General features: G+C 46.1%; 1 pseudogene; it reads left to right on the forward strand.

Annotated features, from left to right (window-relative positions):
- LOC109945715 (uncharacterized) overlaps positions 1-6,616 on the forward strand; it is a 51,582-nt pseudogene extending 44,966 nt beyond the window's left edge.
- The last annotated feature ends 5,208 nt before the right edge of the window (positions 6,617-11,824 follow it).

The raw sequence follows: 11,824 nt of genomic DNA on the forward strand, positions 1-11,824 counted from the left end.
AGAGATGACTTGGGAGTCAGTTTTAAGGATCGCCCTTCTTATTCCCATTGCTTTTAGCTTCCGAAGCCCCAATAGAAGGGCTTCGTATTCAGCAATGTTATTTGTATAACTAAAATCTAGCCTTGCTGCATAGCATGTTCTGACTTTGGAAGGCGCTACTAGAATAGCAGCCGCTCCTGCGCCGAAGGTTCCCCAAGAACCATCACAAAAGATTGTCCAGGCTTCGGCGTCTTTTGTTGCTTCTTCTTTCTGAGCCCCTGGCGTCCAATCAGCAATGAAGTCTGCTAAGGCCTGAGACTGAATTGAGGATCTGTGAACATAATCAATAGAGAATTCATTGAGCTCAGCAGCCCATTTTCCGATCCTTCCAGTAGCTTCTCTATTCCTCATTATGTCCTTCAGAGGTTGTGATGAAGGGACAATTATATGATATGCTTGAAAATAATGCCGAAGCTTTCTAGAGGCCATCAACACAGCGGAGACGAAATATACTGGTGCTTGTTTTTTAACTTGGCCATCTTGCTTCTCTTGTACAAGTGCTACACAGACTGCAGAGTGAGAGGCTGCTACATATAAGAGTAATGGAGCCCCTGGCGAAGGTGGAGTTAGAGTTGTCAAGTCTATCAAGTACTGCTTTAACGCTTCGAAAGCCTTTTACTGAGCCGGACCCCATTGAAAAACTTTGGCTGACTTCAGTATTTCAAAGAATGGCATATTTCTTTCTGCTGATCTGGATATAAATCTATTTAATGATGCCAGCCTTCCTGCCAACCGTTGGGTCCCCTTCTTTGTATTTGGCGGCTCCATCTGAAGGATAGCTTCGATTCCCTTTGTTGATACTAGACAGCCAAGGAACTTGCCCTTCTTTACTCCAAAAACACACTTTTCTGGATTTAATTTAAGACCAGCTTGCCTGAAATTGGCAAATATTTCTTGCAAGTTAGCAATGTGATTCTCTGGCTTCGTGCTTTTTACTATAATGTCATCAACATAAGTTAGCACATTCCTGCTTATTTGAGAATGAAGGACCTTGGCTGTCATCCTGCTGAAGCTTCCTCCAGCATTTTTAAGCCCCTCAGGCATCCAAAGGTAACAATAAGTACCACTGGGAGTTATGAAACTAGTCTTTGGCTCATCTTCCTTCTTCATCCAAATTTGATGGTAGCCTGAGTAGCAGTCCAATAAACTCATGAGCTCCGAAGAAGTTGTTGTATCTACAAGAGAGTCTATTCTTGGTAATGAGAACTCGTCCTTTGGACATGCTTTGTTGAGGTCTATGAAGTCAATACACATTCTCCATTTGCCATTAGCCTTCTTCACCATAACAGTGTTGGCTAGCCATTCTGGATATGTTACTTCTCTGATAACACCAACACTGAGAAGTCTCTTTACTTCGTTCCGAGCACCTTCAGCTTTATCATCAGACATCTTTCGAAGTCTTTGCTTCCTTGGCCTGAAAGATGGATCCACATTAAGTGAATGTTCGATGACATCTCTGTTGACACCACAAAGATCGTTGGATGTCCAAGCGAAGACATCTTTGTTGTTGAACAAAAACCTTATCAGAGTTTTTTTCCTGTTCATCAGATAGCTGAGACCCCAGCAGTACCCTTTGATCTGCTATATCTTCACATAGAAGCATAGGCTTCGGCTGATCTGCCGAAGCAGCCTTCTCTCTTTTGTGTTTATATTGTTGACAAGCTTCGGCTCCATCTATGTTGTGTATTGCTTTTGAATCTGTCCAACTTCCTTTAGCCCTTCTAGTAGCTTCTTGACTTCCATGGACAGCAATGGGCCCTTGTTCTGAAGGTATCTTCATGCATAAGTATGTTGGATGAAGTATTGCTTCGAAGGCATTGAGTGTCCCTCGACCAATAATTGTGTTGTACGGGTACTCCATGTCGATAATATCAAAAACAACTTGCTCAGTTCTTGTGTTGTGGACATAACCGAAGGTAACTGACATTGTGATTTTGCCAAGGGCCACAATATGTCTTCCTCCAAAGCCACAAAGAGGGTGTGTAGCATCATGAATCTTGTCCTCTGGTTTTTTTCATCTGTCTAAAAGCTTTTGCAAATATGATGTCGGCTGCGCTGCCTGTGTCAACGAGAACATTGTGAACCAGAAATCCCTTGACGACACAAGATATAACCATAGCATCGTTGTGGGGATAGTCTTTGAGCTGAAGATCCTCCTGGGAGAAGGTGATTGGGATGTGGGACCACTTGGACCTGACGAAGGGTCCTTGTACACCAACATGATGCACTCTTCTCTGTGCTTCCTTCTTCTGCTTCTTATTGGCTGGCTATGCACTTGAACCGCCCGTGATTGGGAGCACTAGTTACGTGACCGAAGGTGCTACAGCTTGGTTGTTGAACGAAGCCATCATCTCAACAGTGGAAGTGACTTCACCGGAGGTGGGCGCCAATGTTGGGGACTTGTTCTCAACTGCTTTGTAATTAAGAACAAGGCAACACGAATGTTAATGATTAAAGACCTTCGTCCTTCGTAGCATTATTTCCCTCAGGATATAATGATTTTCAGACGAAGGCCATGAAGGGCATACCTTCATCATCTCAATATACGATGGAAAGCAGGATCATATGACACATAAGAAACATGAATAATCATATGATATCATTCAGACATTTTTATTATATAATCATGAATAAACATGGATAATATTGAATTACATTTATACCTTCAGTTTGACAGAAGGTGAGAATCCGAGCGTGACGTGCGAGTAAATACCAGCCAGCGTGAACAGTACCGGGGTACTGTTCATCTATTTATAGGTACGGGACACAGCCCGGACAAAATTACATTTGTGTCCTTGATAACTAATCATAACCAAAACACAAACTATCAAGGATTAAATGGTCTTTTACTCTTTAAGTCAGTGCTGCCCTTCGTCTCAAGGCGTTGTCATGCCGAAGCTCCCCGGAGTATAGCTTCGGCTTATACCTTCGTGTTATGTCAGTTCACATATCACACTACCGAAGGTGTTTTTGCTTGGAGGACCTTCGATGAAGAAGTCCCCCAACAGAAATATAAGGTGAAGAAGCTCCAAAGTCGTTCATAAGGGGATGCAGAGCTTAAATACCACCGAAATATAAGGTGAAGAAGCTCCAAAGTCGTTCCTAAGGGGATGCAGAGCTTAAATACCACCGAAATATAAGGTGAAGAAGCTACAAAGTTGTTCCTAAGGGAGCGTAGAGTAAGTTTTGAAGCTACAAAAGTCATTCCTAAGGGAGCACAAAGTAAATTCCGAAGCTCAAAAGTCATTCCTAAGGGAATGCAGAGCCAAAATACCACCAAAATATAAGGTGAAGAAGCTCCAAAGTCATTCTTAAGGGGATGCAGAACTTAAATACCACCGAAATAGAAGGTGAAGAAGCTCTAAAGTCATTCCTAAGGGGATGCAGAGCTTAAATACCACCGAAATATAAGGTGAAGAAGCTCCAAAGTCGTTCCTAAGGGGATGTAGAGCTTAAAGACTCCAAAGATGTCCCTAAGGGGATGTAGAGTCTTATGTGTTCCAGTGTGGGCGCATGTGTGTGTGTTTGGCATCACCATCATATTGCATCATATCATCGCATCATTCCGCATAATATTACATCATACATCATATCGCATCAACAACAAAAAGGTTGGGTACGAAGCAGATCTTCGGCGAAAATTTGTTGAATAAAAACGTGCCGAAGCATGAAACAAACCTTCGGCCAATGCAATTTTATCACAACAGATTCGCCATTAAAAATGCTTCTTTCTTTACGAAGCATGAAAAGAAGGGAAGGTGTTTTTTCGCCGAAGGCTCAAAAACGGTATGTGCGTAAATTTCATGCATCGCAAAGAAATATATTACAATAATTTACATGTCTAATTAATTGTTCCATACACCAAATGTTACATCGTATCATTACAATAAAATTCTAATCTTCCTTAAGGATTTTCTCGGTGGCTTCGTTTAGCAGCCTATCGACGACTTGATCGACGGTGGAGTTGGCAACGCTCATTACATCCAGCGCCTCTTTCATTACGAGATCGGCTAGGGGGTTGTACGGCTTGGGCAGCGGTGAGAGTTCAGCTGTAATAGACAAACTGTTAGTTCGAAGCCAGAAAATAAACACTGAAGCTAAAATTCAAAAACAATACCTATGCGCCTTACGCGCTCGACAGCCTCTTCGGCTCGCCTAGCTTCTTCTCGGGCATCATGGGTTTCTTTTTCATTTTTATTTATGATTTTGTTGGCCAATTCTCGGCCACCGTTCACCCAGACACCAGAATAAAACTTTCCACCCACCAAAGTAGCTTCGGTCGAAGGGTCTCTCGTGTCGTCTGTGGAGAAGGCGGCTTCAGCCTGGGCCATAGCTTTAACGTGGTCGCAACAAGCATTCTCCAGATTTGCCGCAATCACTCGAGCACCAGTGAAAGCACAGATGTCCCCGCGATCGGTCAGGATCTCTTCAAAAGCTTCGGCTTCCCCGCTTATCCAATCAATAACACCTTTGGGGTCACCTCGAATGAAGTTCTCTTCAGAGGAATAAGCACCCACCCTGGCAAAGCTGGTCTTCAATTTTCTTACGCAATCCAAGGATTTCTCGAAGCACCTCTCCTTGGATTCATGAAGCTCCTAAACATTTTTCTCCATCCTAGTGTTCGACCATTCACTTATTTCTCGACTAGCTTTTGCAACTTCAAAATTTTCATTTGCTTCGGCAAGCTTTTTCCAAAGGTCTTCAACTTCGGCTTTATGAGCTTCGGATTGAGCGTTAAATTTCGCTTCACCTTCCTTCACTTTATCCACCAATGAAAGTAGAATTTTATCCTTCTCCAAGACTTCATTTCTCAGCTTGATAACTTCTGATTGAAGGTTTCCGAGGGCTATCACGCAGCTTTCATCTTCAGCATTCTTCTGCGCCCTTAAAGCGTTGCTAAGAATTAAGCCCTGCAGAAAGATAGGATCAGCACGAGAATACAAGACAAGATAATCTATTTTTAAATTCATCACTTCCGTACCTTCAGACTGTTGTATGCAAGGCTGTTTGCAAGGTCATTCTTTGACATGGCAGAGAGGCCAGCTTCAAGCTTAGGAAATCCCATATTCTTAGCCATCTCCCAGCAGACGGATACTTCCTTATTGTCTGGGAGACAATATAGGAAGTCATCTTCATCTGTGCCATTGTACACTAAGGCCCCCTTCAGGTATTTTAGTTCCTGGGTGTAGTGTCTAGCTTCTGCAATTTCTTCTTTAGATAGTCTTTTCTCGAAGTATGTCGAATAATAAAGTCAAAATCTTCGGACGGTGCTTCGGGAATAAGAGTTTTAGCCTTTTTGGGCGCATCCTTCTCCAAAGCCATACCAGTATTTGGAGATCCTTGCTCAACTCATTGCTCAATTGCGGCAGGCTCTGCCTCCACAGGCACTGAGGGCCTAGCTTCGGTTTTAGCACAAACTTTAACAGTTTCAGCAACCTTCTTCACAGCGGTAGGAGTTAATGCCTTCGTTGACTTCATGACAGCGTCTAGCACGCTAGCCATTCTCCTCCTCTTGGGAGTTGTTGCGTGAGCCTTTGCAATCTTCGGCGATTCTGCTTCTACCGGTGGGCTCAAGATTTCTGGCAGCACTATTGTTTTTTCTAGCTCTGGCTTTTTGGCTGCCTCTTCTTTGGCTTCGGCTGGCTCGGCCATTGGCATCTTCGACAATTCAATATGTCTTGCCTTGGCAGTGGAAGACGTCCCTTCACCAAGCTTCGGCACTGTGGCCGTCTCAATGTATCTTGGCTGATGGGTTAGGACCTTAATCTTTTTGCCCTTCGGCACAACAGAGATGGCTGAGGCATCATCTTTCCTTTCTTCCCTTGCTTTCGTGAGGGGTAAATGTAGTCTGGATATACGAAGTCGATAACGTCAAAAACTCTGTTCAACCTTTTCTTGCCTTGCCCTCCAAAGGCTAAGGTCAAGGCATCATCTTCGGCTCTTGTGTATGCTCCAAGTAACTCATCGCTAGTCGCCTCAACACATTTCAACCAGTCTTCATTTGGTTCGTCAAATCGGTCTCTGTATCTGAAGGTGTATTTCAAGTAAACCAATCCACCTTGATCGGACCCAGCAGCAGTCTCCTTCGGCATCTCCCAATTATCCACAAGTGGCCATACCTTGTAGGCTATGTGCTCTTGAACCAGGTCTCTCGCGCCAATGAAGGCACAAACATTGTTGAAAGCCTTCTGTCAAGCTTCGGTATCATTTTCAAGTGCAATAGTCGGCCTTTGAAGGCTGAAGCGAGACCAGATGGGGCATTGAATAATCCCCTTTATGTCTTCCCTTTCAATCAGATTATTCTTAACATAAAACCATTCCTCCATCCAGGCTCCGGGCCACCTTTTTCGAAAGGTTGGAACGGGATAACTCACATCGGAGCGAGGAATGAAGCCATAACAACCAAAGTTGTTATGATATTGCTCTTTACCAGTGGACTTCGTCTCGTACAGTAGTTCGTGCATATTACAGAAGCACTTCGCGCCATAGTTATTAAAGCGATAAAACGTTATGAACCAACTTTTTAACATTTAAACGTTTAAATGAACGTTGAAACGTCTTTTCAGACTTGACATAGAAGTTCAAATATAAAATAAGTTCATACATAAGTTGAGTACTTGAGTTCACAAACCAAATTGAAATTCACTGTGAGCAATATGGTTACACAATCAGTAGTTCAGTACTCACCAATATGGTTGAGCAAATAGAGATTGATTGATTCACTATGAGCAAAATCAGTACTCACCAAATGATCAAATGGAGAGCAGTGGAGGTGGAGGATGGTTGGCTGCTAGTGCTGGTCTTGGGCGCTGGTAGAGTGGAGCCGCAGAGGATGGCTGGCTGGCTGCTGGTTTTAGGTGCAGATCTGCTGTGGGGTAGGCAGCCAGTGGTGGCGCAGGTCTGCTGTGCCTCCATGGCCGGCGGTCGGTTGTGCCTCCACGGCTGAGGAGAGGACATAGGAGAGACGCGCTGGTTGTGCCTCCACGGTCGGCGGTCGGCTTTGCCTCCGCGACTGAGGAGAGGAGAGACGCATCGGAGATGTTGGAGGATAGGAGGGAGGAGGACGATGGCGCTGGCTGAGCCGTTGGAGGAGAGGAGAGACCGAGAGAGGAGGGTGGCGGCCGGCTGAGCCGTTGGAGGAGAGGAGAGAGGAGGGTGGCGTGCGTCCAACACATACGCAGAAAACCCTAAAGGCCCAGGAAAGGCCCATAATGGGTAGAACGTCCCCAACACGCATAAAACGTCCTAAAACACGATTAGGACGCTTAAGCGACGCTTAAACGCTCGAAACAGACGTTCTACGCGGCTTACCTAAAACGGTCGGACGTTCCAACTGCTAATCACGTTGTAACGCTTAAATGACGCTTAAACGACGTTTAAGCAACATTTTAATAACAATGCTTCGCGCTCGGCTCCAGCCCTTGGCTCCTTACGACCCAAACAAAAATACCCATTCTGATTATAGCTTCGGGGGTGATTTGATGAAGGAAGATTTCAAATGTCTTCAAAACTTCAAACAAAAATCTGCTCAAGGGGAATCGAAGACCTGCCTTCATAAAGCTTCTGTAAACGATAACTTCATCTTCTTCGGGTGCGGGGGCGCCGCTGTCTCCCCCAACCCTCACAATAGACATGTCACGAAAGTATCTCCCCTTCATGGCATCAATCTGACTCTGTTTAATGGTCGACTTTCCAAAGATGGTATGACTTGGCCTCCAGGGTCGGTCTTCGACATCTTCATCCCCACTTTCCACGTCAAAGTCATCACTAACGTCTGAATCTTCAGATAAATCAGCTAGTATTTCGTTTGTAATATTCTCTGTGTTTGTTTTTTCTATGGCCTCGTAAAAACCAGCCAGGGTAGGATCAACAATCTTCTTCTCGTCATCTATTTGGTGGAAAATCGAACAAATGCCGAAGCTCGCAAAACAAGTGAAATCTGACAGCAAGAAATTTAAAACTTGAGAAAACAGCACAAACAATTGAAATGGCGCAACAGATGTTGTCGATGTGGGTTTATATTTATATGCCTAGTGCATTGCAACTTGGCGGGCCCCGTTTGTCATTGACTTTCGCTATTCTAGCGAAGGGAAGATGTTTTTTTGGACCTTCGGCTAAAGGCCTTCGTTCACGTCGTAGTCTGAATTTGTTAGATATAAGAACAAATTAATACTACGAGGGGCTACTGTTGGGGGCCTTCGTCTTCCGAAGGTCCTCAAAAACACGACTAACATATTTTCCAGTATAATATACCGTCACAGGTGGCTTCGGCTTTGAGATGAAGGTGAACATAGTATGAAAGGCACAATCTAGAAGAAGGATGAACTAGTTCCGAAGCTGTGGCTGGAGAAGCTTCGGCTCAATGCAAGAACGATGATGAAGGATGAAACCGACTTAAAAGAAAAAGACTGTCCAGTCCTCGACAGATTACCTTTTAGCTAATAGTAAATGTCACGAACATGAATGTAATTTTACCCAGGCTGCGTCCTGTGCCTATAAATAGATGAACAATAACACTGTACTGTTCATGCTGACTGGTAATCGCTCGCACGTCACTCTCAGAATTTTACCTTCTATCAAGCCGAAGGTGCAAATGTAATTTAATGTCATTAATGTTTATTCATGATTATATAATGACAATATGAATAGTCTAATGATTTAATATGACTATTCATGCTCTTTCTATGTTTCATATGTCCCTGTTTTTATTATTTCATATTGAGATGATGAAGGTATGTCCTTCATAACCTTCGTCTGAAGATCATTATCCCAAGGGAGATAATGCTTCGAAGGACGAAGGTCTTTAATCATTAACATTTGTGTTGCCTTGTTCTTAACCCATAGCATTTGAGAACAAGTGACCAACAGCCGCCCTTCTTTTTGTAGTACCTCTTTTTCTCCTTCTTCTTCCTCTTCTTGTCGTCGTCCCTGTCACTTTCACATGACATTGGACATTTTACAATAAAATGACCAGGCTTACAAAATTTGTAGCACACCCTTTTGGAGCGGGGTTTATAGTCCTTCCCCCTCCTTTGCTTGAGGATTTGGCGGAAACTCTTGATGATGAGCGCCATCTCCTCGTTGTCGAGCTTGGAGGCGTCGATTGGAAGCCTACTTGGTGTAGACTCCCTCTTTTATTCTTTCGTCGCTTTTAATGCGACGGGTTGAACCTCGGGTGTGGAGGTGGCGCCTTACTCAAAGTTGACAATGTGTTTGTAGTCTTTGATCATAAGTTCAAAGCTCACAAACTTGCCTATCACTTCCTTGGGAGACATTAATTTGTATCTAGGATCCCCATGAATTAATTGCGCTTGAGTAGGATTGCGAAAAACAAGGGATAACCTTGACCATCTCATGGTCATCCCACTTCGTGCTCTCGAGGTTGCGCACTTGGTTCACCATGGTTTTTAGCCGGTTGTACATTGCTTGCAGCTCTTCTCCTTTGTTGAGGACAAAACGACCGAGCTCCCCCTTGATCGTCTCCCGCTTGGTGATCTTGGTCACCTCATCCCCTTCGTGCGCCATTTTGAGGACGTCCCAAATTTCCTTAGCGGTCTTTAATCCTTGCACCTTATTATACTCCTCCTGACATAAAGAGGCGAGGAGTATAGAAGTTGCTTGGGAGTTAAAGTGTCGTATTTGGGCGGCCTCGTCCGAGTCATAGTCCTTGTTCCCCACTTGTGGCACCTGCGCTCCAAATTCAACTATGTCCCATATGCTTTCGTGGAGTGAGGTTAGGTGATGCCTCATTTTATCACTCCACATACAATAATCTTCACCATCAAAATATGGTGGTTTGCCTAAGAGAACAGCGCACTTAGAAATATGGGGATAGCGTAGGGGCATCTTAATATACTTCTTGCGCTCATGGCGATTAGAAGCGACGGACGAGTCGGAGCTTGATGACGTGGAGGGTGACGAAGAGTCGGTCTCGTAGTAGACCACCTTCTTCATCTTCTTCTTCTTGTCACCCTTCTGATGCGTCTTGTTGGAGGAAGAGGATTCCTCCTTATGCTTGTGGCCGGACTCCCTTGAAAGGATTCTCCCCGAGCTTGCGGGCTTGTCGCTGGTCACGATCTCCCTCTTGGCGTGATCTCCCGACATCACTTCGAGTTGTTAGACTCTAATGAAGCACCGAGCTCTGATACCAATTGAAAGTCGCATAGAGGGGGGTGAATAGGCGTAATCTGAAATTTACAACTTAAAACACACACTACAAGACGGGGTTAGCGTTAGAACTAAAATCAAGTCCAGGAGAGAGGGGGAAACAAATCAAATGAAAATCAAGCGAATGAACACGGTGATTTGTTTTACCGAGGTTCGGTTCCAAAGAACCTAGTCCCCGTTGAGGAGGTCACAAAGACCGGGTCTATTCCAACCCTTTCCCTTTCTTAAATGGTCACTTATACCGAGTGAGCCTTTCCCTTAATCAATCGGGTCACCAAGACCCCGCAAGGACCACCACACTCTTAGGTGTCTCTTGCTTTGATTACCATTCACTTGAGAACAAGAATGAGAAAGAAGAAAGGCAATCCAAGAGACAAGAGCTCAAAAGAACACGAAATCACTCTCTCGCAAGTCACTAAGTATTTGAGATGAATTTGGGACTTGGAGAGTGTAACGCCCCGAATTTTGCAGTTGAATTTTTTCTTTTCTTTACTCGCCAAAATTCGGGCGTTACCTTTCCCTTTTCTTTTTCCCCTCGCTAAACCTTGACCTTTTTCAAAGTTTAACGGGATTCGGTTTGGAATTCCCGTATGTATAAAAAACCCTAAATACTTTATGTTGTTTGATGCACCATGCCGCCCTTGCATTTTTGGTTGTTTGAAAGCGCAATTGCATTCATGTAGAAAGATCGGATTTCAAAAATGTGGAGAAGATCTTTTCTTTCTTTTTTCTCCCTCTCTTTCTCTCTCCTCTTTTTCTCTCTCTCCCGCGCCGTGGGCCGACCCCGGCCGGCCCAGCCGCCCCTGGCGCCCCCCCTTGGGCCCAATAGGCCCATGCCGCCCCCACCTCCCCTTTTTCCCCAAACCCTCTCCCTCTCCCTCTCATTTTTTCCCTCTCTCATTCTCTCCCTAGCCGCCGCCCCTACCCGCCCCCTGCCCTAGCGCCGCCCCTACCCTAGGCCGCCGCGCCGCCCCCTGCCGCCGGCCGCCCCTCGCCGTCGATCCCCGCCGGTGAGCCCCCTCCCCCTCCTCCCTCTCCTCCCTCCCCTCTTCTCTCCCCACCCCCGCGCGCCCCCTGGCCGCGCCGGCAGCCGCCCCAGCCCCGCCGTGGCCCCTGGCCGCCGCTGGCCGGCCCTCGGCCGCGCCCAGCCGCGCCCCGCCCGGCCGCCGCTGGCCCGCCCCGGCCGCTCCCCTGGCCGCCCTGGCCCGGCCGCTGGCCGCCCCCAGCCGCGCCCCGCCCGGCCGCCAGCCGCCCCTAGCCCGCGCCCCGGCCGCCTGGCCCCCTGGCCGCGCCCCCCTGTCCCGGGCCGGTTCAGCCGGCCTCGGCCCCGGCTCAACCGCCCCGGCCCTAGCTCGGCCGCCCCCCGCGCTCGGCCGCCCCAGCTCGGCCGCCTGCCCCCGGGCCGGTTCAACCGCCCCTAGGGCCGGTTCAACCGCCCCCCCCCTCTGTTTTTTTTTTATTTTTTTTTATTTTATTTACTTTCTGTGATCATAATTACTGTATTTTAAGTAGGCTAATCACTGTTCATGCTATGGGAAAATAGGAAGTTTAATTTAAAATTCCGTTATGTTATTGATTCACGTAGTTAATTGTTTACCCTGTGCAATGTTGATCAACT

This window comes from Zea mays, chromosome 4, assembly GCF_902167145.1.
Source record: "Zea mays cultivar B73 chromosome 4, Zm-B73-REFERENCE-NAM-5.0, whole genome shotgun sequence".
Classification (NCBI taxonomy): Eukaryota; Viridiplantae; Streptophyta; class Magnoliopsida; order Poales; family Poaceae; genus Zea; species Zea mays.